Genomic DNA, 22008 nt, shown 5'->3' on the forward strand with positions numbered 1-22008 from the left:
GTGTTGCTGATGCTGCTAGTTTGTGGACCACTGTTTGTGTAGCATAAGTCTAAGAGAGATAGCTAAACCCTTTTGTCCCATCTTCATCATATCTTTTGATATTATATAGCAAAACAGATACATCCAATAACCTATGTCTGTCTTTTTGACCATATACTTAAACTCATTGACCCTCTATTTATAAATTTCTAAAACAGGTGATAACTCTTGCCTTGTGTTATAGAACAGGTTAGAAATAACCTATGTAAAGTACCTATTATAGAACAGATTCTGGCTCATTGTAAATCTCTTCTCCACACGGTAGTGACTATTAATGTAATTATTACATAAAAGAAAGGGGGAGTTTAACTAAAATAAGTTGCAACTAATCATTTGAATTCAGACTCTAAAATAACTCAAAAAGACAATCTCATGATTAAAGATGTACATGAAAGAATATGAGAATCAAAAAAGTAAACATAATCTAGGTTCTATTAATAGAGGTTAAATATCTATATTAAGGGAGATACTGCAGAGACATCTGGAATTTTCAAGGAGATATTATGAACTCAAAAGTTATTTATCTATTGAAACTTGTTACTGAATAATAACAAGTTGGACTTGGAAATACTGTGGTCAACTCCAAGGTTATTATTTTTATTCTGGTATGCTGATGGATAAAGTATACTCAAGGAGGGCGGCACTGATGGTAATTTTTCCAAAGGCATTATCTGAGATATAGATGGAGCTTCTGAGAAATACATGATTGGGAAATGTTTGAAAGAGATTAGCACATATTCTCCCAGAAACAAGAAGATTGGACAGAAATTGAGCAGCTTAGGATGAGGACCCATGTCAAAGGAATAAATAAATAGTCTTACCTTTATCATACTCCTGGGGCAAAGCTGATACTTGCAAAAATTATATGTTGACAGTTGTATTCTTAGTATAAAGAAGCTATTTCTAATGTCTCAAGTTTCCCCCCCAAATAGCCACTATATTCATAAGGTAACTGTTGTTTTAATAGAATGTAAAAGCAAATGCCTTTATGCCATCCCTGCAGGAATTTAGACCAGACTTATGGTAAAACTGAAGAGTTGAGCTAAGATCTTCATCTGAGTTCCAGTATTTGAATACATTAGATATTAGCCAAGAAATACTACTTAATTGTTTTTATAGGCACCAACAGAGATGATTTTATAGTAATAAGAAGACCCAATAATCTGTAGTGTTTTAAAGTGTTCAAAATGCTTGTATGCACATTACCTCACTTAACATTTTAGAAATTTATTAATTTGCTAGTGTTTTAGCTTACTCTGCCCTTATAATGAAGGCTTGGAATGGAGAAGGGCCTGGAAATGGGTGATAGTGAACCAGCGGTGTTTGTCAATCCCACCTTTTACTCACTAGTCTTTACTGAGTCATTCTAAAGGTTTTGACTTAATAGATACAACTCCTTTTCTTTGTATCTATCTTTTAGTAGTAGTATTTGTAAAAATTAAGTTACATAATTACAATATTAAATTTAACTGGCATATGAATGTTTTGAGAATAAATACAATTGATTTTGACAAGCATGCAATTCACTGGTAAAAACAAAAATCATGGGTATTATTCCAAAATCACTACTAGCTGGAAGGATGCAGTGTTCCCTAGATATTGTTGAATATATTTGCACGGGAAGTTTTCAGGTAATGAGATTAAGTAGTGACTGATTAAGAAAATTAAAACTTTTTCACAGTCATTTTTATCATCATCATCATCACCTATAAATGTACTTTTTTATAAATATGTTTTGGTGTGCGTCCTAAAATCCTTTCTGGCTCTGCAAAGGATATTCTTTGCAGAGCCAGAAAGGAATATCTATATCTATATCTATATCTGTATCTATATCTATATATCTATATCTATATCTATATCTGTATCTATTTGAGTTTATAGATATATATCTATATCTCTGAGTTTACAGATATACAGAGATATATAGTTATATAGATATGGATCTATGTAGTTAAACATGTCTAATTTAAACCAGTCTCCTAGAGTAATGCAACATAGACAATCCACCTTATTTGGGATCAGTAAGGGGCCAATGTATGTCTTATTCATCTTAGTGTTGCCAAGAGCCAAAATCTGGACTCAGTAAAGGTTTGCGTTGAATAATTATGATAATGTTACAATGTTAGAATGTTACATTGTGTGATATGTTACCAACTTATTAAGAATCTGAGTTTATTCTGATGAATGAGATGTTTATACGTTCTGTATATCTGCCAATGAAGTAGTTAAATCACCTTCATTTATCAGATGGAAAGTGCCTTGAAAGTTTGGCATTCTACGATTTGGCATAGTCTATGAAGCAAGTAAACACCAAAATCGACACATTTCCTGTGTAATCAAAAGTTCCTATACATTACTAGCAATTCTAAATTGTTTTGCTAATTGCACAGAAAGTCTACTAATGCCCAAAACATCAAGAACATACTAACAATCTAATAAATAATAGTAAAAGTAATAGATTGTAAATACTTAAGTGGGAGAAAATTTTGCATGCTTTCCCTGCTACAGACCAGAAAACATGTTTCATATCCTTTTACAAATGAAAGAGCATCCTACTTCTGTTTATGTTAACAGCTGGAGCTACCATTAATTTTATTTTGTTGTTCTCATACTCTTTATAGCTTGAGGCAATAATTCACTCAACTTGTGAAATAGTTACATCACCAATTTTGATGCTCGGTATGTTTTCATGTGTATTTGGTGAATTTCTTTTAAATTATTAAGCATTTTTTCTGCATTATGTGGGATACAGGTAGTTTCAGTATTAAATAATCTAAATTCAGTGTAAGTCATAAACATAGTATTAAAACTTTTTTGATCTTTCTTATGGGATTGCTGTATTGTTATTTTTAAAGCTGTCTGATAATTAGTAATTCTATAGCAGTTTTCTTATTCTAGAATGACAGAGTTTAGAAGTAGTCCACTGGTAAAATTTTTATATATTTAAAAATATAAATTGTAATGATCAATATTTCAAATTTGCTACATTGTCTTTAATTCTGGCTTTACCATAAAGCTATCTAATTTTTTCACATTCTAATGATATATTAATATATAGCTGACAAGATTGAAACCTATTCAATGATTACACGTGTGTTGTATCATTTAACTTAGTATTTAAATGCTCATTGTTCTGAGCTGCAGCACAAGCAATCAATCATATATTGCTTAATTTGGAATAGAATTTGTTGAAGGATGTCACTTTTCTGGCTATCCCCGCCTCTAAAATAGTTACAATTAAGAATTTTCTAAAGTTGATCATAAGTTTCACAATTCATGTATTTTCAGTAGCATATTCGTAAAGTTAAATTAGCATCAGTCTGGTGAAATGGCAGCATGCATTAAACTGTATTTGTGGATAAGTCTTTTTCATAAGACACAGAAAACTATAAGCATTAGGGCAAGTAAAACTTTAAAAATAAAAACATGAAACTCAAATATGTAATTCTGTAATTCCTGCTTCATTCTTTTATTTCTTCCATTTAATAAAGCAAAATATTTTATCTCAGTCTGCCACATTCTAATCTTTTGTTTTACTGACACTGTTTTGTGGGAGAGTATAAGAAGTTGATTCATATACCTGAGACAGACAGGATAAATCTCTATTGTGGTATCTGATGTAGAAGGGGCAACCGACTTCTGAGAGAGACCATCTAAGGAAATGTGTTTTCTGGATCTGAGACATCAAAATTATCTGGGGTTTTATTATAAGGTAAGAAATCTATGCCCATCACTCAAGATTTGATTTAGTACAACTGAGTTGTACCTGGATATTAATCTTTGTTTACACACAGGTAATGTTAAGCATGCGAAAGTTTTGAAAAACACTGATACATTAATTCTTCATTTTTTTCTCGATTCTTTATCATATCGAATACCTAGAAATCAGCATTACCCTCATTCACAGTTTAATACTAAAATATAACCATGAAGTGCATTTCTGTATATTGTACAAAACAAACTGTTCAGGACATTGTACATTATATTTCTCAATGATCTTTACATGCCAATTCATATAAAACATTCTTTTAGAACTATAATAGAAACAAGAAGTTTTCTTGAAATAATGAATTTTTTTAATGTAAGAAGAAACATGCAGTCAGCATCTTCATCTCTTTTTGCTTTGACAGTACGGAACTGTGGTAGGCAACCTCTAATATCCCTGCTTCTTGGTTACATACCCTTTTGGAATACCCCTCCCTTGAGTATCAGTTGGATTACTACTTGCCTCTGACTAATAGAATACAGAATGATTGATTGAATGTCACTTCTGAGATTAAGTTTTGAAAAGACTGTTACTTTCATCATGGGTGATCCCTCTCACTTGTTCCAAGGGAAGTCAAGTGTATGTTGTAAAGTACCCTCTGGATAGGCCTACATGGCAAGGATTTGAAGAAAGCCTCTGGTTAGCAGCTAGTGAGGAACTGAGATGCTCTTTCCAATAGCCTGCAAAGAACTGAATCTTGCCAACAAGCATGTGAGTGGGCTTAGAAGCAGAATCAAACTCAGTCATGCTTCATATAAGACCACAGCTTCCAACAATTCCCCAACTGCAACTTCATGAGAAACCTTGATCCAGAAGCTCCCAGCTATACCAACCCCCAATTTCTAACCAACAGAAAATGTGAAATAACTTGTTTGATGTTTTAAGTTGTGAAGTTTTAGAATAATTTGTTATGTAGCAATAGATAACAATACAGAAACCAAGAGCTTCATTAATCACCTCACCTCAGATTCTCATATCAAAATTTTTCTTATGTGATCACTAATCTTTCTTCTTATATAATTTTATTTATCACAGGTGAGTTTTATATTAAATTACTTCAAATCCTTTTTAAAAATCAGATGTTATTAATAGTAAAAAATTTCACAGATAACTCATAACTCTTTGTGCCTAGTAAATCAGGCCTCCCCAGACCATCTTTGTCATTTAATCCAAATTGAAATTGCAAACTCATTTATATTTGATCTGACAATTAATCAAACTCTTTCTCAGCAGAATTAACTTTCTAGTACTTAGATCAAAATCATTGCATCACAGAGTACTAGCACTGGAATGTATCTTAAATATTCTGGAGATCAGCCCTTTTGTTTTATGGATGAGTAATCTTAGGTCTAAAAAAAGAAGAAGAATTAAAAAAAGATACAGCAAATTACCCAAGATGGAGCTGTTGCTTGAACTGAGATCTGATGACTCTTTTCCAGTGCTCATTTGATTCCTTGATCATAAATTTACTGGGTGGTAGAAGATGCTAAGAAGTGTTTTGAGAGATGGGTGATACGTAGCCCAGGTCTTGAACGTTTTCATGTATAAATTCCAAAATGGGATAGTTCATTTGTACTAATATTTCAAAACTGCTATCAAATTTCTCATGGCTCTGTATACTATAGAGGAATGTTACAAAAAACATTGAGATTAGAGAAAAACCACGTCCCTAAAAGGTAAACTTATCTGTGACTATTTCTTACTACTAAATAACATTTTATCGAGTCCCTAGTGTCTTCCTTTTCTATGATGACATCACAAAGTTGTTGTACTACCAATGTTCAAAAGCAAAACATTGGTGGTGTTCATTAGTAACATAATTCAGATTGTATCGTGGATCTATTGTATATAGATGGGAGTCTGGCTTATTTCTAAGTGAACAAACAAAATGAAGATTAAGACAGAGGCACTAAAGTTCCCTGCCTAAAGAGCCAGGTCTTTAATAGTTGACTAGGTGCAAGACTCAGAATTAACTATTTCATGTCAGTGTTATTATGAATGAAGATTTAACAACATAATGTGTACTTTAGAAAGTATCAGTTGCTTTCCAGCATTAAGTAACATATTTCTTATTTATATCAATTATCTCTTTTCGAAAGAGAGAAGTTGGTTTTTTTTTTTTTTTTGGCCTGAGATAAAATAATTTCCTTTATCTCCCTCTCAATTTTACAAGTGCTGACTAGCTCTTGCTAGTTTTATGTAATTGCATGGAAAGTTCTGGAATACCTCTCTGGTTGCACTTGGTGGTGAAGTTATTACACAAATAAATGCCAGGAAGTCAGTTATTTGCTTTCCTATTACTATGCACTGTTGGAGGCATTACTATCATCTCTTGTTTAAATAAACTTCACCATGTCTTCACACCCCCAGGCCTAAATTAAATCAAAGTAGTTTTAGAGCTCAAGGACAGAATAAGTCACTATGGGAAAGTGGGACAAAGGAAATCAAGCACGCCAGATGGAAAGTTCAGACTGGCCAGTATCTTTAAAATGTCAGTGCTGTATAAAAAGGCTTTATAAGCCATCAATCAACGATGGCTCTAGAAACAGGCCAGTGGCTACAGAAATTAGGCTTTTTTCACTAAGCCTTGAAAATTTATTTTCAAAGTGGGTTGAATTTTAGGTCATTTGTGCGGGTATATCTAATGAAGAGAAAAACAAAGTGATGGAGAAGGAATTTCTAATAAGATCTTAGTATTCGTTAGAAATATAACCTCTTGCTTTCATAATTAATAGGATCTGAAGTTAATTTAATAAAAATTTGACTTATTTACTAAAACAGGCAAGATTTGAACCTGGCTTTATTATGTTTTTATTTTAGTTTACATGTTTGTTTCAAACAAGATTAAAAATTAAGAATTAAAAATTGATGTTTGTCTGGATTTTTACGACCAATTATTAGATCAATGGCAGATATCCAGCCATTTAAAAATAACAGTGTAAAGCAAAGCCTCTAATTTTAAAGAAGAAAAGGAATCTGAAAGAGGGATGGCTATAGCAACCTTGATGATAAAGGAAAATTTGTGCAGAAAAGCCTGCAGTAAACAGATTTTCTTAGACTTAAGGCATGTCCTTAGTTTATCATACTCAAAAAAAAAAAAAAGGTCTCCTTAGTTGTGTAGCTATTTCATCTTAACTGAATTCACAGTAGCTAAAATATGCATGTAACAGTATTAGCTAAATTTATAGGCCAGGCACGGTGGCTCACACCTGTAATCCCAGGAGTTTGGGAGACCCAGGCAGGCGGATCACCTCACCTGAGGTCAGGAGTTCAAGACCAGCCTGGCCAACATGGTGATACCCCGTCTCTACTAAAAATACAAAAATTATCCTGGCATGGTGACGGGTGCCTGTAATCCCAGCTACTTGGGAGGCTGAGACAGGAGAATTGCTTGAATCCCGAGAGACAGAGGTCGCCATGAGCCAAGACAGTGCCATTGCACTCCAGCCTGGGCAACAAGAGCAAAATTCCATCTCAAAAAACAATTATAGAGCACTCTATACACACCAGACACTTGTGCAAACTCATGATCATATATTTAACTGTTAAAATAGTCCTTTGAGGTAGATACTAGTAATGAGGAAATCATGCTAAACAATCTGTATTAATAAATCCCTGCTTTATATCATTATCCCTACTCCAAGATTTCTAATATTGTTGAAACATTCAAAATATGGATTGTGTGGTGGGTTAGTGCACAGACTGTGGGGTTACCTACTTGGTTTCAAATACTGGCTCTGTCACTTTCTAGCTATGGCACTTTAGATAATTTGATCTCTTCCTACTTTTGAGTTTCTTCATGTATAAAATGAACTCTAAAAGGACTCTTCTGAGGATTAAATGAGATAGAAGCTGTAAAACTATCTGTAACAGAACCTAGCACATAATATGAATGTCATAATTGTCAGCTGTTTTTATTATTTCGATTTCCTTTAGGATTCCCAGGCAAGAAATGCACAATTGTAACATTTGTAACATTTGGTTAATATATTTAACTACACAAGTTAAGTATTAGAAGATATTTTTTAAAATATACATTTTCTGCCTTCAAGTGTCATATAATTCAAATAGAGATGATAAAGAATCACATATGCAGTGTATCATATTTGCAATGCTTTATGCAATACTGTAGCACAAATAAAATAGAATTTTATCTAAATTGTGTTAATCAGAGATTTTAATCAGAATGTAGTTGATTTTTTAGCGATTGGTTTTAAGAATAACTTTATTTTAATAGTTTATATACATATATATTATATATATATAACATACAGATGGTCAGAAGGTTGGAAAACAAAAAAGTGTGAAGACTAAAGTAAACATTACCCATAAATTAGCAACCCAGATTTTTCAAAAATTACTAATATTTTGGCATGCTACCTTAAAGTCTTTGTGTGTGTGTATAACTATATATTTTAAAATAACTGCATCACTTTTTACATAGAAATTTGTTATCCTTTTTTCCACTCAACATTATTTAATAAAAATTTTCCAGTTTATTAAATGTGGGTCTTATGAGTTAGCTAAGGTAAAGAGAATAGTACTCCTTGACTTTGGGGGTGGGAACTGAGGAATAAACAGTAAACATAAGAAAATAGTGAGTTTTATTTAGTGAATGGTGAGGTAATTTATTTGGTTTTAAAATAGCAGGAAAGGTAGGAGTTAATTTCACATGTGCAGGTAGGAGTTAATATCCAGTCCTGCAGTCCAGGCAGGATGACGCTCTGTGGAATAGTGGGACGAGCAGTGGCAAGTGAGGGGCCTCAATACACATCGTATTAGTCGTATTCAACACTTCAACAATATCAAGTTTGTTAATGGCCACTTCACCTGTGACATGTGACTTGACCCTCCTCTTCCCTTGTTTCTTCATCTTTAAAATGTGACATCTGAAATATGGGCCCCAAATTAATAATGTACCATTTTAGGCCAAAGCTATCCCATGACTATTGCCTAGAACGGGAGAGGTGAACAGAAGAGGTAGGGGCTGTGAATGCTTTCACAAAACTGACAAGCAGGGCGAAAGGGAAACTCTGGAATATGAGCTTCCAGGCTGCACTTGCATCTTGTTTATCTCACGGCTCACGGTTCTCAGGGGCCACCACCTTACCTGGCACACCGAATGTGCCTGAGGAATGCTTGATGCACTAAACCACAAATCAGTGCAATGGAATTGCCATCCCCCAAAAGTCATTTTTTAAGGTAAGAACGTATTTTCTGAAGTGGATTCTGATAGCTATCAGTTTTGGTGGTCTGGAGTATGCTTTTACTCTTTCTCCCTGATACTGGCAATAGAACACATAGGTCCACAGGTTTGGATATGAGACTGGGTTCTTGCTAATTGTATAGCCTGCTTCATTTTGACATAGTGACTGATTCATAAGGGGACAGTCAATCAAATATATTTGCGGAATTAAATGTGGAAGAAAAAATATTTGTGCATTTGGTTAAAATATCAAGGACTGGATTTACCCTCTTTCCAGAAACAAGTAAAAACTGTATACAGCATTTGAAGCAATGGCACTCGACATTGGCATGAGGCAGTGGATGGAAGTGGTTGCTACAAGATGGAAAATGAAAGAGGTGACTGGTAAGAGTGCCCCAGTGCACTGCCTGCGACAAATTGCAAGCTGAGTTTAGGGAGGGGGAATATAGGCAGAGCAGGGCTTCTCCCAGCATTGAGAAGGAGCTGGGAATTTGGGAAAGCCCAAAGTTCACAAGAGTTTACATTCCTTTTTCTTGCTAAGCTACTTCAGTTTGGGTTTCAGTCATTTTTAATGAAAGGAACCCTAGTACACCTTATATTCCTGTCCGTTTCCCTTGTTCCTGAGTTCCTTTTTTAAACTGGTAATATCTCAGACATTGCTGAAGTCACGTGCCAACATCTGACAAGGGCCCTTTACGATGTAGCCTCAAGTATGTAAGCGGCAAGAACCACAGCCTTTAGAGCGATTTTGGAATTAAGTTGTTAAAATGTGTTTTTAACTTAGTACTTTCTGAAATATCCATTCTCCTGTAGACAGGCTTACAGCTATCTTCCACTAGGGCTGGAAATTGACTTTTTAACCACTGACACTTGACAGGATGTTTATTTTCCCATTATAACAGTTGCCAATTGTCCACCAATTTCTCTTCTCACAGAAATAAAGAAGGTCGGCTGTGATGAACTATACTCTCTGTAGCCTCTCTCTGACAGTTTCTTTATACCTATATTTGATATTGGTAGTTCTCTCATTTTCCATAAAAGAAAAAAAGAAATGAAGACAATCAGTGCAGAATGCTGTCACTGGGGGTGGGGCAGCAACAAGATATAGGTGTTTGCATGCTATTCTCAACCTGACTACTAAAGTCATCACCTAAGGAAGATGGAATGTCAACATGGATCCATGTTTTAAATTTTTTTTTTTTTTAAAAGCTCTGCAACTTCAGGATAAAGTGTAACCTTGCAGTTGCTGAGGTAACTGTTTTTTCCCCCTCCTTAGGAATAGCAGAACAAATTAGGGTAAGAAAACGTTTGTAAATCGTCAGTACATGGACACCCTAAGGCTGCAATAGCTAAATGTTTCATTGGAATCCTAGGTAACCAAAATGTGGTCAGCTAAAAGGTGTTTCTGTTATCAATCTGATTTGTTTCTTGAGCAATTTAACGTACATGGATAAAGTCATATTTACCCCTCCTTTTCTAGCTTTCGCAGCCTTTTTCCCCTTATTAATTTATGCAACTTAATGGCTTTCAATGTTCCTAAGAATGAAGCACAGGATGGAAAATTTCTAGATAGAATAAAATAAGACAAGGTTAATTGTTGGCAATGGTCTGTTTCATGATCAGCACAAATTTAGAATTATATATTGATATTTTCCTGTTGCTATAATTCCCTGGGGCTTCCCTGTATTATGGCATCTTTAATCTCTCATCATTTTGCTGGCAGGATTATTTATGAAAATATTTGGAATTAGATACTAATGATTTGAACATGATAAACTAGTCATTATGTTTGCTTTCAGAGTACCCTAATGTATTTCTACATTAAAAGACATTGATAGTATCTATATTTCATGGTTTCTAAAATACACATATTTCCACATTTTAATATCCCTGAAATAAAGATGAATCTTCCAAGTGACAGTACCTCAAAATTGCCATTGGGCATATTTTCACATTTTAAAGTGTCCTGCAATACATATTATAATTAATGACAGACTGGATGAAATATAGTATTATGACTTATTGGTATGAAAAAAGTTTTGGTAGAACTTTCCCTATAAATTATTTTCGACTTGTCTTACCAACTAGTAAGACAAGTTTGAAGGGTTTACATAATTGCTAAACCCTTCTTTAATGAAACCATGTCTCAGCTGTCATGGCAGTGTTGTCACCTGCAAGTATTCTAGTGGCTTATTTAGGTGTCACAGGTTCATCCCTCACTATTTTCCTTTGCAAACAGGGCTTCAAGACAGATGGTTCACTCTGACTACACTGTGAAGGAAAAACCATGTTTACTATTAATTTGTCTTTTGTTGCTGCTGCCTCAGTCTTGTGCCTGAGTGTCTGATTAATGAGTAACATGCATTCACAAGATACCTGGACTACTATAGAGGCTCTAGGTTGTGGCAGTGGGCTTTGGGGGCAGTTGCCTCCACCTCAGGCTACTCATTAGTGGTGACACCTGGCAAATCAGTTTAGCGCTCTCAAACTTGCAATCTCCTCTGGAAAAAAAGGGATAAATAATTATTTTACTGATTTGGTTATTGCTGGCAAATTAAACCAAATGAAGTACTATATTGCACTGTAATGGGCACTCAATAAATATTTTATCCTTTCTGTTCTTTCTCTATATCTGCCGATCAAGTTAATTTTTTGGTACCAAATTAATGAAAAATCATTTTGTGTATTGAAAATTTTAAATTATCATTACCATTCTTAATATGTCCCAATACAATAAAAATATAATTAGAAAATGTTAGTCTTATCTAATGGGGTGGTTTGAAGAACTGAAGGAGTTGATTTATGAGTCCCAGACTAAGAAAAACAAAATTCTAGAATTAGTTTTAAATATAATTTTATAATCTCTATAAGCAGGAGATTATGTATTTCATTTCCAAGGTACACCTTTTTGGTTTTATATATATATATTCCTTTTCCTTTCTTTTTTTTTTTTTAATTAGAGACGGAGTCTCACTCTGTTACCCAGGCTGGAGTGTGGTGGTGTGATCTCGGCTCACTGCAACCTCTGCCTCCAGTGTTCAAGTGATTATCCTGCCTCAGCCTCCCGAGTAGTTGGGATTACAGGCACCCACCACCACACAGGGCTAATTTTTGTACTTTTAGTAGAGAGAGGGTTTCACCACGTTGGCCAGGCTGGTCTCAAACTTTTGACCTCAGGTGATCCACCCGCCTCTGCCTCCCAAAGTGCTAGGATTACAGGTGTGAGCCACCACGCCCGGCCTGGCTTTGTATTTTATTGCAATTAAAAATCACATTAGATAATGAATATTTAGTATCATATGGGGTACAGAGGGTATGGACTTGGGAAGTCGATAGATCTGAATCTGTAAGTTTGAATTTCTCTAGTTCTGGACTTTGAGTAAATTACTTATTTGAGCCCCATTTTCCTATAAGTAAAGTTAGACTAATGCTACTGTCATGGTAAGAATAAAAGGCAATAATGGATATCAAATATCAGACATAATCCATCAGTTAGAACAGGTAGTAAATAAATGTACATTTTCTCAATAATCACAGACATTTCTTTAGAAAGGAAAATTTCCAAATGTAGGTATAATTCATTATAATAAACCTCAAAAGACATTTTAATGCAATTTTATTAAAGATTAATTTATTGGAAGATCAATATCTGCAGTCAGAAGGAGTTTGGAGACAAAACAAATTTGATGACCAGAGTCTTTGTAGCTGAGTGTCAGGGGTTTCAAACTCAGTAAGGGAGGAAAGGTAAAATATCAGATACACATCTAATGCAAGCTTATAATTATCTTTTCATTTTTGGATGCTTTAGTGTACAAGTTTTGATGAAAAGGCTGGGATTTCACAGATTTTTATTTTACTTGATAGACTTAAATTTAAAAAGTTATACTACAGTTTAATTCTACAAAGTCTCTATTCTGGACAGGTTCTGAAAGTTCTAGAAAATAATACAATGTTGGAAAACTAGTATCTAATTGCCCACTAATTATTACAACAGAAAGATTTTTAAACACAAATGGTTTAATTGTAAAGCTTAGAAAACATTTTTCATGGTCAATTGGATAGATTATTTCATATGAGTGTGGGTGGGGAGGTGTATTTTGAGGGATGGCAGCAGAGGAGGTGTCATATTGTCTTCTGTGTTATCTCAGTGATAAAGCTCATTTTGATAGTGTTTGAGATTACCCATGTTAAATCATCATGGCTTAGTGGTTAAGATCTAGGCTTTGTAATTAGACAAACTGAAGTGGCTGTCTCCTCTCTGTCAATGAACAGAGTTTGACAATGGAACATTAGATATCTTTCTAGACCCAGCTTTCCCAACTTTATGGTAAGGACAACTTCATAGAACTATTATGAGTGGTAGAGACAGGTTTTGAGCCCATGTTCTCTGGTTCTAAGACTCATTCTATTGATGGATATGTTAGAGGTTCAAGGTGTATTTTGTTTAAAAATGTTATATTCAGATTTATTTATTATATTTATTAGAGAAATTGAGAGGAAAACAAAATAAGTAAGTTATTTACATTGTTTAAAAATTGAATTATATCATATGATACTTTAATAATTTTAGGAGAAAAAGCATAAGCTAATTTTCACCCAATCAATCTTACAGCCTTGTGGTTAAATTCTATATTAAATACTATTCATTATATTTCATTTGAAAAAGTGCAGGAAAACTCTTCTGGACATTGGCTTAGGTAAATAATTCATGGCTAAGACTACAAAAGCAAATGCAACAAAAACAAAATTAGATAAATGGGACCTAACCAAACTAAAAAGCTTCTGCACAGCAAAAGAAATAATCAGCAGAGTAAGCAGGCAACCCACGTGTTGGAAGGAAATATTCACAAACTATGCATCTGATAAAAGACTAGTATCCAGAATGTACAAGGGACTCAAACAAATCAGCAAGAAAGTAATCCCATGAAAAATATGGGCAAAGGACATGAATAGACCTTTCTTAAAAGAAGATATACAAACAGCCAACAAACATAAAAAAATGCTCAACATCGCTAATCATGGAAATACAAATTAAAACCATGATGAGATACGACCTTACTCCTGCAAGAACGGCCATAATTAAAGTTGGTGTGGATGTGGTGAAAAGGGAACACATTAATACTGTGGTGGGAATGTAAATTAGTACAACCACTGTGGAAAACAGTATGGAAATTCCTTAATAGGAACTAAAAGTAGAACTACCATTCAGTCCAGCAATGTCACTCCTGGGTATCTACCCAAAGGAAAATAAGTCACTATATGAAAAAGACACATGCACACACATGTTTATAGCAGCACAATTCACAATTGCAAAGATAGGGAACCAATCTAAATGCTCATTGACCAATGAGTGGATATGGAAAATGTAGCATATATACACCATGGAATACTATCAAACATTAAAAGAAATGAAATAATGTCTTTTTCAGCAACTTGGATGGAGCTAGAGGCCATTATTCTAAGTGAAGTAACCCAGGAATGGAAAACCAAATAGTATATGTCCTCACATATAAGTGGGAGCTAAGCTATGAGGACACAGAGGCATAAGAGTGATATAATGGACTTTGGGGACTTGATGAGGGGATTGGGAAAAGGGTGGGGGATAAAAGACTACACACTGTGTATACTGCTCATACTGCTCAAGTGATGGGTGTACTAAAATCTCTGAAATCACCACTAAAAAACTTATCCATGTAACCAGAAACTACTTGTACCCCGAAAACTATTGAAATAAAAAATTAAATTACTTAGAAAAGAGATTTAAAGTGCGAAATATTTTTAGAGTGATTAATATATAGCATCTAGTGTCATTATCTCTACTAGATTTCATACATAATGTTTTTAGCACTATTTCTGCCTGTTCATCATCCCTGGTACACCTGGTGGTAAAGCGTTTCAGACTGTAATTCTCATTGGAAACTTTATTTGTTAGATGCTGAGAGCTCTTTTAAAATTAAGAATTTGATTTACCTTTGTTTCAGCAATTCCGATTTTAAAGTGTAAATTAATAACAGTCTATAGTAGGAGCAAAGAAGATTTGTAAACACAAATGGTTTAATTGAATTTTCCCATAGTCAATTGAAAAAAAAGCTACTACAATGATCCTTCATTTCCAGTTCTTAACTGATCATGAATTTGTTCAAGAACCTGTTGATGAAACAATTCAAAGACAGCACATTTGCACTGTGATTACTGTGCTTGAAATGCATTATACATTTTATGGCAAAAATGTACATTCAAAATGCTTGGTCACAACTTTAATTGAATGACATTGAACAAAGACCTGAAACTAAGTATAAATGTAGTGTAACTTTAGCTTTTATTTTGTTTATGATATTCCTTAATTGTGGTAACATGTGGTCCAGAAAACATCCTCCGGATTTCATTTCAGAATCTGCTGAATACTATTATTTACTTGAATACCTGTAGCACAAAAGAACCTTGGTTAGAGACACAGTATTATCTTGCCCATTTCAAGTTGTTTATTAATTACTTGGAAAGTCTTTTCTAGGTCAAATGAGAGGAATTACTTGAAACCTTTATGGTTTAGTTAAAATCGAATTTTAGTCTCACTTTCATTTGTTTTAGATCTATTTTTTTTTTTTTTTTTGTCTTTTTTGAGCCACCAATTTTAGGTAATTAAAAAGAGAGAAAATCATTAACTTCAACCTGGCCCCACAGATATTTGTGCATGTCAGACTGTTGAAATAAAGATCATTTTCATCACAATTTTCTAATTTTCATCATAATTTTCTAAGCTTGACGGATAATTTACTTTGTGTATTTTAAAACTGAAAATAGTGTTAAAGATTTTCAAGAATGTTTGTAGAAGTGTATTATAGTATACGATTCATATTAAATATTTATGATGAAAATAAAATGTTCTTTTTAAAAATATAAGACATGTTTAGAAACATCCACTGCAATACTTAATAATTTTTACTATGTAGCATATTTGATTCCATATTAGAAAAGTAGTATATGATGAGGATGCTTTTGGACTGATTATGAAAACATATCAGTACTTATTCAGAATATTCACTTGTAATTGCATCTAATAATTTTATAAGTTGAGTTTAGGGAGGGCATTTGGTATGCCTACAGAAACAAAATGACACACTAGATTTTGGAAAACAGTAGTGCATACTATAAAAAAAAATTTTGGAGTCAGTGTATCAGTGGGATATTAGCCCCTCTGCTTACTCTTGGTGCAAACTTGAAGACTCTAACTTTTTCTGTAAAAAATGGAAAAAAAACGAATCCCTGTATTAGCTATTGTATGAGAAACCACCTCAAAACTGACTGACTTGAAATGGTAAGGATTTATTACTGCTCACTAGCCTACAGCTCAGCTAGGCTCACTTGTGCATCTGTACTCAGTTTTGTGGATCATCTGGGTGATTGCGCTGATCAAGGATCTGGCGGTTGATTGGCTGAGGTTTACTTTAAGATGGCCTCAGCTGGGACAATTGAGCTCTCTTCCACTGAACAGGTTACCTCAAGGTTGCTCCCATGGCCAAGAAGGGGGGCCCATAAGAGTGAAAAGAAGCACAAAAGTCGTTTCAGAACTAGCACACTAATGATTCTGTTTGTGTCCTTTTGGTCACAGAAGTCACAAAACCAGTCCAGATGCAGGGAGTATGAAATAAACTCTACCACTTGATGAGAGTAACCATGAGTTGCATTGCAAAGTGTTTGGATCAAAGAAAGAATAAAGAATTATGGCCACTTTTATAATACACCACAGACCCTATCTGGCAATTTAATATTAATGTTCAGATCGGGACCACTAGAATAAAGCAAATATTACAATAAAGCAAGTCATGAAATTTTTGGTTTCTCAGTGCATATGAATGTTATGCTTACAATCTACTACAGCCCATTAGGGTACAATATCATTGTGTCTAAAATGTACATATTTTAATTTAAAAATATTTTATTGCTAAAAAATCCTAGCAGTATTACAACTTCAGCAAGTTGTAATATTTTTGCAGATGGAGGGTCTGGCCTTGGCGTTGATGGCTTCTGACTGATCGTGGTGGTGATTGCTGAAGGTTGGGGTGCTTGTGGCAATTTCTTAAAACAATAAAGATTGCCACATTCATTGACTTCCTTTTACAAAATATTTCTCTGTAAAATGCAATGCTGTTGAATAGCATCTTACCCGCAGTAGAACGTCTTTCAAAATTGGAGTTAATCTTCTGAAATCTTGCCACTGCTTTATAAATTAAGTTTATGTAATACTCTAAATCTTTTGTTGTCATTTCAGCAATGTTCACTTACTTCACCAGGAGCACATGCCATCTCAAGAAACCACTGTCTTTGCTCATCCATAGATAACAACTTCTCATCCATTCAAGTATGTTCATAAGATTTGAGCAATTCAGTCATCTCTTCAGTCCCCATTTCTAATTTTAGTTTTCTTGCTGCTTCCACCACATCTGAAGTTATCTCCTCCACTGAAGTCTTCAACCTCTCAGACTCATCCATGAGGGTTGGAATCAACTGCTTTCAAACTCCAATTGATGTTGATATTTTAACCTCCTCCCATAAGTCATGAATATTATTAATGGCATATAGAATGATAAATTATTTCCAAAAGGTTTTCAATTTACTTCTTCCAGATCTATCAGAGGAATCCCTCTCTGGCAGCTACAGCTTTATGAAATGTGTTCCTTAAATAATAAAACTTGGGAGTCAAAATTACTCCTTGATCCATATGCTGCAGAACTTATGTGTTAGCAGCCATAGAAACAATATTAATCTCCTTGTACACCTCCATTCCACCTCTTGGGGTGACCAGATGCATTGTCAACGAGCAGTGATACATTGAAATAAATGTTTTTTTCTGAGCAATAGATCTCAACAGTGGGCTTTAAATATTCAGTAGACCATGCTATAAACATGTATGCTATCATTCAGGCCTTGATGTTCCATTTTATATAGTACATGTAGACTCAATTTGCAGTATTCTTAAGGGCCCTAGAATTTTTTGAATAGCAAATAAGCTTTGCCTTCAACTTAAAGTGACAAGCTGCATTAGCTCCTAACAGAAGAGTCAGACTGTCTCTTGAAGCCTTGAAGTCAGGCATCGACTCCTCCTCTCTAGCTGTGAAAGTCCTAGATGTCATCTTCTTCCAACATAAGACTGTTTTGTCTCCACTGACAATCTGTTTAGAGTAGCCATCTTCATCAATTATTGTAGGTAGATATTCTGGATAACTTGCTGCAGCTTCTACATCAGCATTTGCTGCTTCACCCTGTACTTTTTTGTTATAGCGATGGTTTCTTTTGTTAAATCTCATGAGCTAACCTCTACTAGCTTCCAGCTTTTCTTCTGTATCTTCCTCACCTGTCTCAGCCTTCATAGAACCGAAGAGTTTTGAGATCTTGCTCTTAATTAGGATTTGGACTAAGGGAATGTTGTGGCTGCTTTCTCCTTCCATTTATACCACTAAAACTTTCTCCATGTCAGCAATACGGTGGTTTTGCTTTGCTATCATTCATATATTCGACGGAGTGGCACTTTTAATTTCTTTTATGAACTTTTTCTTTGCATTCCCATCTTAGCTAACTGGTGCAAGAGGCCTGGGTTTTGGCTTACCTTGACTTTCAACATGCTTTCCTCTCTAAGTTTAATCATCTGTAGCTTTTGATTTAAAAGTAAGATATATGTTAGTCTTCTTTTCACTTTAACATGTAGAAGCCATGTAGGGTAATTAATTGTCCTAATTTCAGTATGGTTGTGTGTCTGAGAAGAAGGAGGCCTGAGGAGAGAGAGGGAAACAGAAGAGCGGCTGATTGGTAGAACTCTCAGAACACAGTCAGCATTTGTCTATTAAGTTTGCCATCTCACATGGTCAAGGTCCATGGTGTCCCAAATAATTACAATAGTAACATCAAAGATCACTGATTACAGATCACAATGACAGATATAATAATAATGAAGAAACTAAAAATATTGTGAGAATTACCAAAATGTGAAACAGAGTTATGAAATGAGCACATGCTATTGGAAAAAATGGCACTGATGGAATTGCTTGATGCGAGGTTTCTACAAAACTTCAATTTCTAAAAAACACAATGTGTTTTGCAAAATGCAAAAAGTGAAGTTCAATAAAATGAGGTATGCTTGTATATCTAGACAATATTTTGCTGAAAATATGTGCTCAATAAAGTTACCTAATAGAAATTTACAACTAAATCACTTAAATACAATTTTTTTGTTATTTTTTGTTTTACATGGCCTTTATATGATTATGTAATCTTTTACAAATTCTACTTCTAAAACCATTTAAAGTAACCAGACAAGTATAAAAATATTCAAATATGACAGAAATTTATTATAAGAATTATTGTAAAATATTCCACTTAGAAAATAACTTCTAAGGGCCTGGCGCGGTGGCTTACACCTGTAATCCCAGCACTTTGGCAGGCCGAGGCAGGCGGATCACAAAGTCAGGAGATCGAGACCATCCTGGCTAACATGGTGAAACCCCATTGCTACTAAAAATACAAAAACAGAATTAGCTGGGCGTGGTGGCGGGTGGCTGTAGTCCCAGCTACTTGAGAGGCTGAGGCAGGAGAATGGCTTGAATCTGGGAGGCAGAGCTTGCAGTAAGCTGAGATTGTGCTGCTGCACTCTGGCCTGGGCAACAGAGCAAGACTCCGTCTCAAAAAAAAAAAAAAAAAAAAAAGAAAAGAAAAAATCTTCTTAGTATTTTAAAGGTGCAAAATCCATTTGGCAGGAAAATACTTTTACCCAGAATGTTTGCACATAGATTGGAGTTCTCAGTTGTGCCATTTATTTATTAGTACCCGTTCTTTTGTTTTGTCATGAAAAAAATATGTATGAGACAAAGTATAAGGTTTTACGTTATTAATAATATAAACTATTTTGGCTCATGTCTTAATCCCAGCAGTTTGGAGGCCAAGGCAGGAGGATTGCTTAAGTCCAGGTGTTTGAGACCAGGTTGGCCAAAAGAATGAAACCCCACCTTTACAAAAAATAAAATAAAAAATTAGTCTGGCATGATGTTGTACACCTGTAGTCCTACGTCCTTGGGAGTCTGAGGTGAGAGGATTACTTGAACCCAGAAGTTCAAGGGGGTATTGAGCTGTGATCATGCCACTGCACTCTAGCCTGGGTGACAGAGTGAGACCTTATCTTAAAAAAAAATAAAATAAATTGTCTATGATTTTTTTAAAAGCTTTTTATTTTGAAGTAATTTTAGACTTGCTTAAAAGTTGCAAAAATAAGACACAAGTTTCATATATCACTCAATCTGCTTCCTGTAATATTAACAACATAAATAGCCACAGGGAAATCTTCAAGACCTGGAAATTAACTGTAGGACAGCACTATTACCTAAACCACAGCTCTAATTTGAATTTCATCAGTTTTTCTCCTAATGCTGATTTTCTGTTCCAGGATCCTATCCAGGAGCCCACATTGCCTTTAGATATTATTTCTCTTTCATCCCTCCAGTTTGTAAAACTTGCTCAGTCTTTCCTTGTCTGTAAGGAATTTGACACTTTCGAAGAGTACGGATCAGTTATTTTGTAGAAAAACCCAAATCCCCTCAATTTGGGTTTGTTGAATTTTTCTCACTATTGAAATGAAATGGTGTATTTTTCAACAATAACACTACTAAAATGATGCTTTGTGGTTAGTCCATTATATGAATATGATATCAAGACATATTAGTATTTCTTATTGCTGATGTTATTATCAAGACTTACCAGTATGTCTTTTTGCTGGTGGTATTAACCTGATCACTTGGTGAAGCAGATGTCTTCAATGATTCTCCATTTTAAAGTTGTTATCTTTCCCTTGTTCATTAGAAAGTATCTTTGGGGAGATACTTTGAGATTATGCAAACCTGAAGTTGGAGTTTCTAAATGTGATTCTACAAAAAAAGGAACAAGGCAAGGACTCCTTGGAAAAGTGGTTGATTCCAGAAGGGACAGGGTAAATACAAGATAAGCCTGAAATGTCTTGTGGTAATAGAATTTAAGGAAGTATCAGAAAAAGATGGGGGCTTATGGAAAAAACACAGAAACCAATAGCCAATTTTTCATCTTAAGCTCATGAAATTATAAAGTGTAGTTAGTAGCTCCTGAGGGCTGAAGTTGAAATAACTAGAACAACAAAATAAGTGATCATTACAGATTTTAACCCATAGAATTAAGTACATACACATGAGTACATAGTGAAATAAATAAGAAACCAATAATATTATTTAATCAATAAATATTATTCAATATGGAGTAGGGACAGTATTCTTATACCGTAGAATTCCAATTAATAAAAGTAGAAGAAAAGAGAGAAATAGAAAAATTATTATTAGGCAAACAACATAGTAATGAATTTTATCCACTGATGGATTTTTAAATTAGTGAGCAAAAGTTTGAGGAGAAGCAGGATTTGCGTAGTATCTTTGATTTTTTAGAACAAGTAAAATAATTTTCTAAAACATTTCACTGTTTTATTCTTCATGTAGTTTTCTTACCACACATCTAGATGCCACCATTTTTCAATATCCTGTTCTCAGGTAAAGAGAGAACATTATTTAAAGTGGTGTTTCTTTTTTTCCTTTATTGTAGTCTGGATAGGTATAGAGGAATAGAAAACAAATTCAAATTCCTTGGTACTTTGACAGTATCTTCTGAGGTTTTGTTAGCATGGCACTGTAGAGGTAGAATACAAAACCTCAATTCGTGATATTTTTTGGGTAGTTCATCAGTTCAAAAAACCATGCCTTGTCCCCTGGCAGAGTCATTATTAAAAGAACACATCCTGTAATGGCATCCATAAATCTCAGCAGCTGTTCATGGAATTGAGGCATAGGACTGACTAGGTTTTTAAAAGAAGGAGAAAAACACATAATGGTATCTTACTTGTTCAGGAATGTTATATGCTGTTACCTGCTTTCCTTTTTCTTTTTTTATTTTAAGTTCTAGGGTACATGTGCACAACATGCAAGTTTGTTACATA

The 22008-nt window shown here is 34.4% G+C and overlaps 1 protein-coding gene and 1 long non-coding RNA gene across 17 annotated transcripts in view; one reads left to right on the forward strand and one right to left on the reverse strand.

Annotated features, from left to right (window-relative positions):
• NAALADL2 (N-acetylated alpha-linked acidic dipeptidase like 2) overlaps window positions 1–22008 on the forward strand; it is a 1364432-nt gene that overhangs the window by 459441 nt on the left and 882983 nt on the right. The window lies entirely within an intron of this gene.
• The window catches only part of LOC134758117 (uncharacterized), a 52667-nt gene continuing 45972 nt past the window's right edge, over window positions 15314–22008 (reverse strand). The window contains exons 2-4 of the long non-coding RNA XR_010133004.1: window positions 20754–20920; window positions 18616–18778; window positions 15314–15434 (exon numbers count right to left, since the gene is read on the reverse strand). This is a non-coding gene — a long non-coding RNA (uncharacterized lncRNA). The remainder of the gene's footprint in view (window positions 15435–18615; window positions 18779–20753; window positions 20921–22008) is intronic.

This window comes from Gorilla gorilla, chromosome 2 (assembly GCF_029281585.2).
Source record: "Gorilla gorilla gorilla isolate KB3781 chromosome 2, NHGRI_mGorGor1-v2.1_pri, whole genome shotgun sequence".
NCBI lineage: Eukaryota > Metazoa > Chordata > Mammalia > Primates > Hominidae > Gorilla > Gorilla gorilla.